This window comes from Nerophis lumbriciformis, linkage group LG09 (assembly GCF_033978685.3).
Source record: "Nerophis lumbriciformis linkage group LG09, RoL_Nlum_v2.1, whole genome shotgun sequence".
Lineage (NCBI taxonomy): Eukaryota > Metazoa > Chordata > Actinopteri > Syngnathiformes > Syngnathidae > Nerophis > Nerophis lumbriciformis.
In genome coordinates, this window is record NC_084556.2 from 23,765,035 (window position 1) to 23,780,070 (window position 15,036).

Here is a 15,036-nt window from a genome sequence, read left to right on the forward strand (position 1 = left end):
AATTGTGTGTTTTCTAAATTTTTCTCGACAATTATTAGTGTTTTTGCTGATATTTGTGCCTCCTGTGGACAAATAGTTTTTTAATTGAATTGTGTGCTTCCTTAGGCGCACACTCTAATTCACAATACCTGTGTTGTTTTTACCCCTATGTTTCCATCATGTCCCAGAAGATGTCAAGAATGAAATGACACCACAATAATGGCACTTATTTCAATGTATAGTACAATATTGACTTGGAAACTAGTTACGGCTTCAATTGAGCCCAGATATTTTGTGAACTGTAAACATCTGTTGCACAGTTATTTTTCCATCAGCACAAGCAAACACATGTTTTGTGTAATTGCACAGTGATAATAGTGTCCAAATGTGTAACTAACTTCCAGAGACGGGTTCTTAGGTTTAAATTAGACCTTCCCCACTCTCTCCGGACCTTCAGATTATGTGTTTTTGTTCACAGGCCTGATAACTGCTTTGAATATTATTGGACAATCTGTACAAACATTTGTGTCTCTTTAATGTAGTTCTAAATTATTTTTATGGATTTTGTTTCTGCATGTTGCTATATCAGCAATATCTACATCATGTTTAAAAAATATATTTTTGAAGCAGAATTTGGCAACGTTTTGGATGACAATGACTGGAAATCTGCATTGATACAGACCTAGGGCTGTATCCAGGAGATCGCAAAAAGCCGCTGCCTGACCAGGGCTCAGAAAATCTGCAAAGACTCCTCCCACCCCCACCAAGGACTGTTTTCACAGCTGGACTCTAGAAAGAGGTTCCGCAGCCTCCGAAGCAGAACCTCCAGGTTCTGTAACAGCTTCTTCCCTCAGGCCGTAAGACTCTTGAACGCATCATAATTAAATTTCCCCCTTAACTCCCCCCAAAATGGATTAACTCGCTGGAATAAAAAAGACAATAAAACATACATCCATAAACGTGGACGCATGTGAAAAAGTGCAATATATTTATCTGTACAGTAATCTATTTATTTATATATATTTATTATATATATATATATATATATATATATATATATATATATATAATTTATATATATTTATTATTTATATATGCACCTTATTACTTTTTTATCCTGCACTATCATGAGCTAATGTAACGAAATTTCGTTCTTATCTGTGCTGTAAAGTTCAAATTTGAATGACAATAAAAAGGAAGTCTAAGTCTAGTCTAAGTCTAAGTATGGTTAGTCACATAGCTAAATTAAAGACACTATAGGATAAATGTGACACTCACTGTTGACAATGAACCCTTTTCACTTAACTCAACTCAATTTTTTGTTGTTGTTGTTTTTATTCAGTGACACTTCTCTGTATGTTTGTGATTTTTATTGTTGCTGTTACCTTTTCCCCCCCTTGTAGCCAGTGATTGTGATTCTCTATCTGCTTGTGGTGAAGAGGAAGGCTGTACATTGCTACCCACTGTGACTGAAATGTAGGACGGAGGGAGGGAGGGGGTGTTATTTCTTATATGATTTTTCTGTAATTTTAATTATTTATTTCTTTTTTTGGGGGGGGGGGACAAAAACAAAAACAAAACAAAAAGAGTGTCTGTTTTCTCAGTACCTGTATTATGATTTCCCTATCAAATAAATAAATAAATATTATTTAAAAAAATTATATATATATATATATATATATATATATATATATATATGTGTGTGTGTATATATATATATATATATATATATATATATATATATATAAATATATAATTTGATACTATACATTAATCATTTATTAACAATTATTAGTACATTTGGGAATTTTTTTTGAAAGGTGACACATTTCCCAGTGTGTAGGGTAAAGTAGGTACATGTGTGTAAAAATATGATTGTTATATCATCGTCAACGTCTGTCGCTCACACACAAACTTGCTAGAGTCCAGTGGGCGGGGCTAAGCGGTGTCCTCTCCGCCACAAATGTTCATGCAGTCTCCATGCGAGAGTTCAGCCGCACCGCGCACTCTAGGAGCTTTCCTGTCTCATATCCATGTTCACTTTGGGTTGGATGTCGTCTTGATTGAACAATAGACGTGATGGTTTCATCTTTGGACAACTTTTTTTTGGAATGTAGGACATCTGTTTTGTGTCGTCGCCTACAGCTTACGTGTGTTTGACCTGCATTTCACACACGCCAGGTAAGATCGCCTTCACCGCACTTTTCATACTTGGAAAAGTCGTCTCGTTGTGCTTTCCTGGAACGTTGGCTCACTTTTCCCGCACGTCACCTCCGCAAAGTGAATATTATGTGACATTTTGTGAAATCCTTCAATACTTGGTTGGGGAAATCCTGGATAACTTCCATGGATGACACTACAGTGGTACCTCGGTTTTAGGCGAACATTTTCACCTAAATATGTCTCATTATTATTGTTTAATATGCTCAAAAAGTATTTGTAAACACACTGAAGTCTATTAACCAAGTTTTAGTTCTAAAACGTTATTGTTTCTTATTAAGTCAGCTAGCAATCAGCGTGCTAACTGCTTTTCTGGGAAATGGGCAGAATCACAAAGTTTTTTAGTATGCGGTAATCAATCACAGTTTTACAATGAAACGATAATACTAACTGCAGTTTTTCCATTTAACCGGTAATCGTTACATCGCTCCGTTGGTCCATACATTTTTTCCATCCATCTATTTCCTACTGCTTGTCCCTTTCTGGGTCGCGGGGTGTGCTGGAGCCTATCCCAGCTGCATTCGGGTGGAAGGCAGCTGGGACAAGTCGCCACCTCATCGCAGGGCCAACACAGATAGACAGACAACATTCACACTCACATTCAGCACGGTGCAACAGGGGTTACTGCAGGTGCCTCACAATATGAAGGTTCTGAGTTCAATCTTGGGCTCGGGATCTTTCTGTGTGGAGTTTGCATGTTCCCCCCGGGTACTTCAAAAACATGCACCTGGGGATAGGTTGATTGGCAACACTAAATTGGCCCTAGTGTGTGAATGAATGTGAGTCGCTTTGTTGGTGACTCAGTTTATTTGCTTTTTGGTTGAGTAGGTTGCATAAAAAGTCACCATAGGGTTAAAGAAAGTTGCAGGTGTCGGTGCTCTGTCAAATTGAGCTGCGTTGTCAAGAAGAGCTACAAGCGCATCAATGCTAAAGTTTTCCTCGAAACAAATTACAAGCTAAGTCAAATAATTTGTGTGGACTGGCCCTGTGTAAACTTTGTCACTTGCGCTACAAGTACCGTATTTTTCGGAGTATAAGTCACACCGGCTCAAAATGCACAATAAAGAAGGGAAAAAACATATATAAGTCGCACTGGAGTATAAGTCGTATTTTTTGGGAAAATGTATTTGATAAAACCCAACACCAAGAATAGACATTTGAAAGGTAATTTAAAATAAATAAAGAATAGTGAACAACAGGCTGAATAAGTGTACGTTATATGAGAACGTGCCTGGTATGTTAACGTAACATATTATGGTAAGAGTCATTCAAAAAACTATAACATATAGAACATGCTATACGTTTACCAAACAATCTGTCACTCCTAATTGCTAAATCCCACGAAATCGTATACGTCTAGTCTCTTACGTGAATGGGCTAAATAATATTATTTGATATTTTACGGTAGTGTGTTAATAATTTCACACATACGTCGCTCCTGAGTACCGTATATGTCGCACCCCCGGCCAAACTATGAAAAAAACTGCGACTTATAGTCCGAAAGATGCGGTAAGTCATTATTTTAAATAACATTTATTTAATTGTGTTTTCTGACAAGTAAGACACTGACAGCGTCAGGAAGTTCACATTGTATATTAATGAACAATAAGCAAAACATGTAGACCTGAGGTACGCAGGCTCCATATAGTGGGACTCCAAAGAATCACTTAAATATAATACATTTTATTTGATTCATTATTTAAATATAGTGTTTAATTTTCCTATAGTCAAACACAGAGTTACTGTTCAAGCTGTGTGGGATGCTATAGTGCAGTGGTTCTCAACCTTTTTTCAGTGATGTACCCCCTGTGAACATTTTTTTTATTCAAGTACCCCCTAATCAGAGCAAAGCATTTTTGGTTGAAAAAAAGAGATAAAGAAGTAAAATACAGCACTATGTCATCGGTTTCTGATTTATTAAATTGCATAACAGTGCAAAATATTGCTCATTTGTTGTGGTCTTTCTTGAACTATTTGGAAAAAAGATATAAAAATAACTAAAAACTTGTTGAAAAATAAACAAATGATTCAATTATAAATAAAGATTTCTACACATAGAAGTAATCATCAATTTAAAGTGCCCTCTTTGGGGATTGTAATAGAGATCCATCTGGATTCATGAACTTAATTCTAAACATTTCTTCACAAAAAAATAAATCTTTAACATTAATATTTATGGAACATGTCCCCCAAAAATCTAGCTGTCAACACTGAATATTGCATTGTTGCATTTCTTTTCACAGTTCTTTTTGACAGACATTTAAAAAAAATCTCACGTACCCCTTGGCATACCTTCAAGTACCCCCAGGGGTACGCGTACCCCCATTTGAGAACCACTGCTAAAGTGGCCAAAAATATGAAATATAGTTGTTAAATAAAACCTCTGCCTTTGTTTTTAAAGAATATTTAGGCATACTATGCTACTGTATTTTAATGTTGGTCATTATGGTGGTACTTGGTATAAAAAGTTAGAGAATCATCGATTACAGTTACAATTACAGTGTGAAGAAGTTCACATTGATGCAAACAATGGTCGCCTACATTGTCATTTTCATCACCGTTGTTTAAACAGGACTAGCAACTGGTAGCTTTTTTCAACGAAACGGCTCATTTTGACAGAACACCGGCAGTTTGACAAAGAAGGTGAGAAACACTATTGAATTTAAGAAATACCCCTTACAAAAGGTGCATTTCGTGTGGCTCTCCTCTCCGCTCCCTCTCACCGCTCATTGCAGTCTTCGCTAACAAGAGTCCATTTCTTTTACCATTTTTTTGCATGGTCTATCATTTTTAAAATGTTTCGCCACAAATGAAGCATTTTCCAGCCAAACAATGGGTAAACAAACTACATACTACAGTATATTGGCCCCTAGAGGAGACCAAACCACTGATTGGCTCAGCATCAGGAGGCATTATTATATTGGAATAAAAGAGTGTAAAGGTGAATAAAGAGTGCAATTTCATGTCCATAGGGCTCTCATTATGTTGAAAAACATATTAAGGTGGTGTTAAACAGGCTTTTTTTAATCTTCTAGCTATGAAAATACTCGATTTCTAATGAATGATTCCTACTAATTATTTATTTTCTACTTTTTATTACAGCAATAAACAATTAATAACAATATAGGTTAAAGACAAGTATACATACAGAATATGACTTGGGGTTTTATATTAACAAGCCTATATCTTCCTGAGAACCAGCATTTGTTTTGGGTTTGGCTCCCAGGAATCTATATCTGGAGCCATTTTTGCCAGCTTGCTGAGGTTGGCCCCGGCAGTAGCAGCAGCAGCAGTGAATAGTAATGAAGAGGATGTGTGCTGACAGCTGAGCGGGTTGAGATGGGTCGCTCCATGGCTGACTCAAGTGGGCTATTCACTGCACCATATGCTCCTTTTACATCATGCTGCTAAAACATTTGGGCCAGCAGCCTCATGACCCGACCGCTATCTCTACCGGTGCTTATCTGCAATTCAGAGCAACAAGTCAGACCAGATGACTCTAAAGTATATAAAGCAAAACGTTCCAAAACTGGAAAGGCTGTTTTAACCATATGACTTAATGTCTGACATGGTTATTGCATAAATGAGGACAAGAGGTGGCACAGGGGTATAGTCCCATGATACATAATCATGTGCAATTCAAGCAAGAACCAAGCATGTTTTTTTTTTTTTTTTAAATAATCTGACTTTTGTCTACCGTATTTTTTGAGTATAAATCGCTCCGGAGTATAAATCGCCGGGGGTGCGACTTATAGTCCGAAAAATACGGTACCTCCTTTCCATGTAATTGTGTTTCCTCTTCCTGCAGAAACTATGCTGTGCCTAAGGTTAGTTAACTGATGGCACAGAGCCTCCTCTCTGATGTTACAGAGCATGTTGCGGGAGGAAAGTAGGTTACTGGGCCATGTCCTGCAAGCTTAAACTGAACGCTCGTCTGACTATTGCTAGAGCTGCTTAGTGTGACTGGGCATGCACAAATGGCAGAAGTCTGCGCAGCAGCAAAAGGGCTTGTTTGTGCCCTCTGTCTCTTTAAGGGAACAGAGCCGTGAGCCGTCTTGCTCCACATAAGGATGAATGTTGAATGTTTAAGCTTGAATCATTGCAAACACACATGGAATAAGACTGAAATCTGCTTGACTAAATTGCACAAGACGCAAACTTCCAGGCCTTAAACATCACTACTGACTAAGATACTGCAAATGTTACTATCAATATCAAAACTGTCTGATCCCAATACTTATCACCTGACTTCATCGAATGATTTAGGGATTTTGCCTTTAATTTATTAATCATGTTTATAATTAGAATTAAACATGTGAAAAATATATAAAATTAAATTTTTTTTAATCAACATGTTTCCCAGAGGTTGCAAACTACGGTTGCAGAGAAAGGTCACAACAACATAAAGCCACAACATAACAACATGAAGCCACAACAAAACATGGCATGAGATAACATTAAGAGACGATGGAAGTGACAGCTGACCAGAAAGTGACATCGATTATAAATGCTTGCTGTCACTTACTTTTCCAACTTCGTTCATTAAAATCAGTTAAATATAAAAATGTCACCCCAGCAACTTGGGTCTGTCGGCAAAAAACCTGGTCCACTGTCACTTTTGTTGTCACTTAATGTTGTGTTATTGTGACTTTATGGGATATGCACATTGATTGGGCACCAATCAATATTGGCCGATTTTCGTGAAAAAGTATGTAATGCCCAAAATAAACGCTGATCCCTTCTGGCTAATGTTGTATTTATTTCCAGTTTCGAGCAGCTAATTATGTATTTCCAAACACAGTGTGGAGCCTCTCCTCTACAATAAGAATAATCACCTCCATTACGACAAACTCTATTTCTTAGTATCTTAAGTATCGTTATCAAGTATTATTATCACTGGACGACAGGGCTTAACATGTTGCACACAGTGAGCAAGCCAGGAGCAGGCATGCTAATACCTAAGATAACTGCTAAGCTAGCTTTAAACATCACACCATGATTGAAATGAGTAATAGATAGTTCAGTTCTTTAGTTCAGTTCAGTTCAGTTTATTTCAAACATGCATTCAATACAATTACAATGTAAGACAATAGTAGTTTTTGCTTTCATGTAGTTATTGTGTACTATTGACTTTGTTTTGCACAAACCATTGTATGAAATAAAGGAAAAGAAGGAGCTAGTTTTAATATTGTGTTGATATTGCTAAACTGTCAGCACTCACAATAAATACATTGAAAAATGTACAGTTAATACCTGTGATCGGTACTGGTATTGGTATCAATCTCACATGTATATGATCGGTATCAAAATCAGCAGCATAAAACTTTAATCAGAACATTCATAGTTGTGGCGTTTGCATTTATTGTGACCCTTCTCGGCCACCATTGTAAACAATATATCAACAATGTTACAATATTAACAGCAGTAATACTAACAACAACAACAACAATACACACATACATTTGTGAAAATAAACGGTATTTGATCATGCTACTATTGATCATATACTGATAATACTCTTGGTATTGATAGCATTGAAATATGAACTGAATCATCCATACCTAATACTGACTTTAAAGGGCAACTGCACTTTTTGAGGAATTTTGCCTTTCGTATCCTTCACCATCATTCTGACAAACAAGAACACACACGTCTTTTTTTTTTTAGTATTTTAAAGATGATAGAAACGCTTGAAAGATGCGGCTAATGGGAGTCACTGTTGTAACCTTCAAAGCCCTCTAAAACGACGTCAAAACCCTCCATCGTTTTATATACACGCTGCAAAGCCATACCTAATGTAGTAACAGATGCAATCATAACACAATGTAATATGTACAATGTTTACTGTATTTTGGTTATTTTATGCAAAGCCGTAAGTAATTCTTCTGCGCATTTGTTTCCGTTTCCATAGCAGCACACTTCCGATTTTCTGGAACAAATTATTTTCCTACTCCCGGAATCAAAATGCAAGTGTGTTTTCTAATCATGGCAGACTTGGTAACAGAAATCAAAGAGGACTATGTTTGGACAAATGAGGATTCACAACCTTATCTTTTTGAAACTAAATCAGCGGAGGATGAACAGCTGCTTATAGAAGCAAGCACAAAGAAGAAGCTGAAACGTTGGAGCAGACGGAAGCCGAGAGCATGCGACGTGGTCACTTTGCAAATCTGGAACTTTGAGCCAAGCTATGCCGAATTAATGGATTGCTTACCCAAATCAAATGGAAACATCCCCGGCCAGCTGGACCAAACGGACAACTGTCCATCGAGTGAGTCACTATACTATTGATCATGATACATGCAGCACATCACCGTACACTAAAGTGCATATGCTGTCGATCTAGCTGTGTACAAAGAAATCATGAAATGTGGGCTACAAACAAAACATAATATTATTGTTCATGTTTTTCAGACAGTACAAATTGGTGTTCTATCGCAGTGTTGTACATTACAAACTCAAACGCGCTTTTTACTGACGTACAAGCGAGCTTATCTCTTTCCATAGTTAACTTTTAGGGCTAATACCGTAGCACGCTTATGTGTCCGTGCGCTTGAAAAATCTTTCTTCAGTGTTCGCTCTTACAATAACAATGTCACTATAGCTTGGTTATTATACAGTTTACGGAATGTAAATCAAGTATTGTTGACGGTTTTTTAATGCATTTTTAAAGTGATTTAGAGGTAGAATATATTGTTCTCATTAGTTGAATTTCTAGACACCAAGAACGCGCCGATTTCAATGTTAGAAGGCGAAAAAACAACAACTTTTTTCTTCTTGTCTCTCTCTCATAATGATTGTAAATGATAGGCAAAACTCCCCCAAAAGTGCAGTTCCCATTTAAGATCAGTATCAAACATTAAGCCTTTACAGAAATCATATAGTGCTTGATTGACATTGATTTAACAATGTTTATGACTGTTTTTGTACTTTGCAACGGTGTTCAACTGTACTCCCTCGTGGAGCTAAATACGATAACCAATATATTATAAAGTATGATGTAGTGCACTTTCACATAAACCACAGTGATAAAGTATATCTTTCTTACATGTTGACCCAGGAGCAGATACATTATTTATTCTGTTATTTTGTTTTATTGTTCCCATTATTGGACTATTGTTTTTATTTGTGTTTTTAACTGGGTTTTTATTGGTTGTTTTAATGTTTTAATCATTTACTTAGCTCGGTTGTACAACACTTTGTTTCCAAAACCCACTAGTGCAATAGTTTGTTAGGACACTCTACTCTCTTGTTTCAGTACTGATACTGTGCATGAGTGTCTTTGTTAATGTACAGTATATAGTATCGGGACCGCAAGCAGTGCCTGGTAATTTAAATATATGGGCATTTTTCTCAATTTCCCCTCGGGTATTAATAAAATACTTCGGATAGTTTCTGCACGGCCCTTGCACTAGTGCAATTAGCGTGCTAGCTGCTTCCCCAGTTAATCAACAAAATCACTTAGTTTTTTAATGTGTGGGTATCAATCATGGTTTTACGATAATTACAATTTGAAACGATAATACTAACACTCAGGAATTTTTCTGCAGTTTACCAGTAAACGTTACATCTTTAGCTGCAGACCTAGCTGTTTATTTTTATTTTGTACACGAGTAAGACTGCGGTTCTGTTTGGTGACCTTTGTCTGTTTGTCAAGCTAGTTGCTAGCCAAACCGATATGCCTCTGATTATGTTGAGTAACGATGCCATCTTCTGTCTGGAGTTGTAACTACAAGCCACTTAGACAGCCTTATTTGAGGCCCTATTATAAGAAAAAAGAAAGCGCGTAATCCTGTGGCGGTTCAAATTTAGCCATGGCGGGCCACCACAAATAAATTGATGGATAAGAAAACCTTTTTTTTCATGTAAAAGTCCCCTTTTGGGTTTCACATTTTACACTGGCGAGAACGGTTAAGTTAATATACTTTTTAATGATAAAAAGAACACGGATGATCGGGACTTCATGAATGGTCGACATTAACAGGACTGACTTTAGCGTGTTCCACTTCACTTGACTTTATTTTAGTCTTCATGGTATTTCTTGCTTTATTCCTGCTGACCATTGCTAAACGCAGGGAACCTTAAAAATGAAAAACTTGTATTAAGTGCTTTAATTTCAGCAATCTCAGTTAAAGGTAAATAATGCATGTAATCGCAAAGGCCTTCTGCAACTGGCATGACATGAAAGATGTTGCTATCTCATACGCTGACGCTAATGTGCACTGGCTGATCTCACCCACTGCCTTGAAATGAATGGAGCCATGAGAAGTTTGTCAATAGGCGAGTGGGGCCGGTGATTAGAGGCCCTTTTGAGAGAGCGTTATTGTACCCTGTGGTCAGTAGAATTGACACAGCCTTGAGAAGACCCACTGATGTTTAGTCAGGATCAGAGGTTCTGCCAAGTAACGATCTGTCACTAAAGTTATCAGATGTTGTTACACTTGAATTTCAAAACATTGTCATTATTACTACAAACCACACCTGTGTTGCTAAGCAGCACGATAATGACCCAATAAACACATTTCAAAGAAAGAAAGGATTTTCCTGTAATACACTGATGTCCTTGCAAATGTTATCCGTACAGTTTATGTGGTCCAAAGTACAACAGTAGTTGAAAACCAACTATAGTTAAAACACGGTACAGGCCAAAGTTGACCAAATCTGATTTTTTCAGCTGGCTGTTTAGTTTACAAAAAATTTGATCTTTATCAGACTCCAGTATAAATAGGCACCGGCCCCAAGGTGGACTCGACGTTGATTGGATGCGCAGTTCGATAAAGTGAAGCAAAGGAAGTTGACCAGATTCCATAAATTAACAAAGAAGTCGCTAATACTACATGGACGCCACAGATCAGCTTGTTAGTGCATTTGTTCCATGGCTGTTGTGTAGAGGAAGTGGGCAGATGATGGAAAACAACTGCAGGAGAAGAAAGAGAACTGCAAAAAGAAAAGTGATCGTTCTGCGCCCACGAATGACGTAGCTCGACCAAAGATGACGTCCTGATGTGATGCAAAAATATTAGATTTCAAGCACTTTGGCAAAAAAATATCCGGTTTGTGTCACTTGAGAGCAAGAAAATCAGATTTGGTGTCCAGTGTAAACAGAGCCCATAGATTTAAGATAGGAAAAGTCATGCATTGTATCTTTTTGTGGTGCACGGTTCAAGAAGTCTGAAAACCCAGATTTTTTAAGCCTGTTTGGCAAGTCCTGAAGATTAATCATCCCTGCAAAATTACAAGTTTTAACTCACTCAGAAATATCTGGGGTGTGTAAGGCATATTTCACATACACATAATAAGTGGGTCAGCACTTAGATTAAAATAGCATTGAGGTGCATTAAGTCGTTTGGAGGTCAAGATTAACTTAAAGAAATAAATTTGATAAGAGTTTATTCTGCATTGGGTACAGTACTGACACTTCACGTGGTATGACCCCTACCCAATAAATATTATTTTCATTTAAAAATACCACTGACCTCGTATGATCATTTTCAATTTCATGCTATTATTACTAACATTGCAGCTGAAATGTGGCAAATGATTGCTACTCACAAGCAATAAATGCCTACTAATGATCTCTTGTACTTTGACACCAGAGTGAAACCGGATATAGAGTAGCATCATCACCATTCCAAGGGGACGGCGTGACGCGGTTGGGAGAGTGGCCGTGCCGGCAACCTGAGGGTTCCGGTTCAGTCCCCATCTTCTACCAACCTCGTCACGTCCGTTGTGTCCTTGAGCAAGACACTTCACCCTTGCTCCTGATGGGTCGTGGTTAGGGCCTTGCATGGCAGCTCCCGCCATCAGTGTGTGAATGTGTGTGTGAATGTGGAAATATTGTCAAAGCACTTTGAGTACCTTGAAGGTAGAAAAGCGCCATACAAGTATAACCCATTTACCATTTAAGGCTATATACAACTACTTTATACAAACAGACTCCTTGTTGCGTTCTACACATTCTTAATGTAATTGGGAAATTGGCTGATAGAAACTGACCGAAAAAGTCATGCAATTTTGTACGAATATTTATATCTGTTACGTCAAAGCCAATGTATTTACATTGCTTTTATTAAAGACATATTGTAACTGTGGCTGCTATTCAGACTCATTTACACTGATATTGTTATTTTTATACTCTGCTATATTTATTTACTACTCGCTCAGGGATTTTGCAGGCTTTGTTTTTGGTGATTTTGTAGCAGCTTTTTCACAGAGTTGCTCCAAAGTTGCAATGTTTTGAGTCGGGCTGAACGGTTAATTGCATTTGGAAGTTAATTGCTATGTAATAAAACGCAAAGGCTGAGTTTTGACCGATCACATGACGAGCGAGCGGTGAATGCAGGAAAATAAGTCAAAGGTCTTGCTTTATGTGGTTAAAGACCTGAGTTTGTCAATCAAACTGTGAAAAGAAGTATTGCATATTGTGTCAGGCATTAAGACAACCATGGCTCTCTCTGTTCTGCTGACAAGTACCGACATACAATAAGTGGCTCAAATGTAGCTAGCTTGCATAAAGCATTGATCGCCAGCTAGCTTGGCACCACCACCAGCAGGTGTGTTAATGTAAGCGAGGGTCTTATAAAGATGATCGCTGACAATGTGAAAGCTTAACATGAAGGAAGGAAGGCCGCCATGATTTCTTAAGTAGCATCAAGCTTCGTCTCACACATTAGAGCTGTCAAGAAAGCGTTTAAAGACAAACAACACACTTCTGGCCTTGACAATTACAGCCTTTTGCTGATGTGACTGCAAGTAAAAATATTGTTCTAGTTCCATCCATCCATCCATTTTCTATTGCTTGTCGCCTATCCCAGCTGCATTCGGGCGGAAGGCGGGCTACACCCTGGACAAGTCGCCAGCTCATCCCAGTATTTACTAAGTTAATAATTGTATACTTTATAAGAAAGAACAAGTTATGTATGATAGAACTGATATATTTCATTTGAATTGATATAAATGTATTGCTTGTGTTAGTTAAATAATACATGAAAAGAGCAACTTGAAAAAAAGCATTGCATGTTAAATCGCAAAAAAAAAGATCATTACATGTTCAGTTTATTCTTTTTCCAAAAACATTGCATCAGATTTAGTTTTGTTGTGCTTTAGGTGTCTTTTGTAACTTTAACCCTAATAGCACAGGATTTTAACAAATCCAGTAAATCATGCATTTTTATGCTAACATAAAAAAAAAATGACAGCCATTGATCTTGTGGGCTTTTTTTGAGAGGAGGTAAAATCATGATTTGAAAAGTGTGTGTCGATCGGATACTTCTCAAGTAGGTTACCTTTAACATTGTGGAACCCTTAAGTGGGATCTATAGCCGGGATTTTTATGTTGCAACATAAGGGAGAGACAATGAAAGAAATCACGTCAACATCTCTTTCAACGTAAACAAAGTGTAGGTGTAACAGTGGGCCTTGGCAAACACAAGTCCCCACTGATTGAGAGTTAAGTTGAGCAGTGGTAGCCAATGAGCTAATGGCCAATGGGCTGTCAGAATCACAATCAAAATTATGGGCCAACTATGTTTAACTCAATCCATTGTCAAATCCAGCTCGGGACGAGTTCAATTAGCCAGGATGTGCGGTGAAAGTAGTGGGGTGGGGTTTGGACTAAATTGCAGTGATTGGTTGAATTTGCGATATTAGTGGCAATTGCAACATAGTGAAATGAGGTTCTGATGTGACGGCTTAAATTTAATGTAAGCTTTTCAGATATATTTTCACGTTCACTTTGTAAGTGGACCATCTCTCAAATGATCTCTTTTCAGGTAATTATGTTTACATTTGATCAAACGAACCAACACCAGAGTTAGATGTAAACGAACCACACAAGTGTGAAAATCATTGTCACAGTGTCACTATTATCATACTTTCTGTATTTACATTTCGCTCTACATTTAATTGCACAGTTGCCTCCCATTTTTCTTACTTGACGTTATTTGGGCAGTGGAACTATGTTGCACATGACTGTGGAGAGTATGTCTGGTATTCATGTCACCTTCTTTGACCATGTAACTATGACAGACCAAATGTTCAGCGCGGGTTATATAACTTCCTCTACAGACGTCATCGCCCTTGCCACTGTCGTTGATCTCTTGCTCCAAAGCACACACTCATTGTCCTCACTAATCTGCAGGCTATGATTCACCGAGGCATGAAAAAAAGAGATTTCATCTTTTTTCGATACGCCCTTTTTTTTGTAAATTTGCGGCATGGATTAAGTCGCTTTACTAACGATAAGCACCTGAACATGAAGTGTGAGGAGTTAGTTCTTTCGTTGTATCTTCTTTAAGGGTCAGAAGACATCACTTCTATCACTAGAGTTATTTTCTCATCTCTGTTCATCAGATTAAGCTGAGCTGATTCACACCACTTGACACTGCTTATACCTTTAATCCATAACACAAGATCATCACAGAGACTTGGGTGTGACTTTGGTACTTCAAATATTCCACTCCAATATTATAAATGTTTTTTTTACAATACGCATTGGCCAACTGACTGCGAGTGACCTATTTATGACTCATATCGTTTGCTGCATGTGCCGTTACAACATGGCCCATCACCACATTGCAGGAGATCACAAACTACCTAGTTAGCAGATTTATTCATTGTGGGAATTCAGTTTTGTTTGTCCCAAACAAAACTTATAGTGCACCATACAGTCATACATAAGGTCTATTTTTAGTTTCAATAAATATGTCTCGTATAGTAGAACTTGATAGACAAAAGCTGATCAAAAGCAGATTTGGATCATGCGACTCATGTGTTGCTGCTTTTTATTTTGGCTTATAAATCCCATTTTCCCCTTTTCAAAGAAGCATATGTGGTCTT

At 37.6% G+C, this 15,036-nt stretch overlaps 1 protein-coding gene across 8 annotated transcripts in view; it reads left to right on the plus strand.

Moving 5' to 3' along the window:
• Positions 1-1,945: 1,945 nt before the first annotated feature.
• The window catches only part of npas2 (neuronal PAS domain protein 2), a 98,667-nt gene continuing 85,576 nt past the window's right edge, over positions 1,946-15,036 (plus strand). For all 8 annotated transcript variants that reach the window (XM_061962141.1, XM_061962145.1, XM_061962147.1 and 5 more), the window contains exon 1: positions 1,946-2,160. The gene's annotated coding sequence lies outside the window, so the exon portion shown is untranslated. The remainder of the gene's footprint in view (positions 2,161-15,036) is intronic.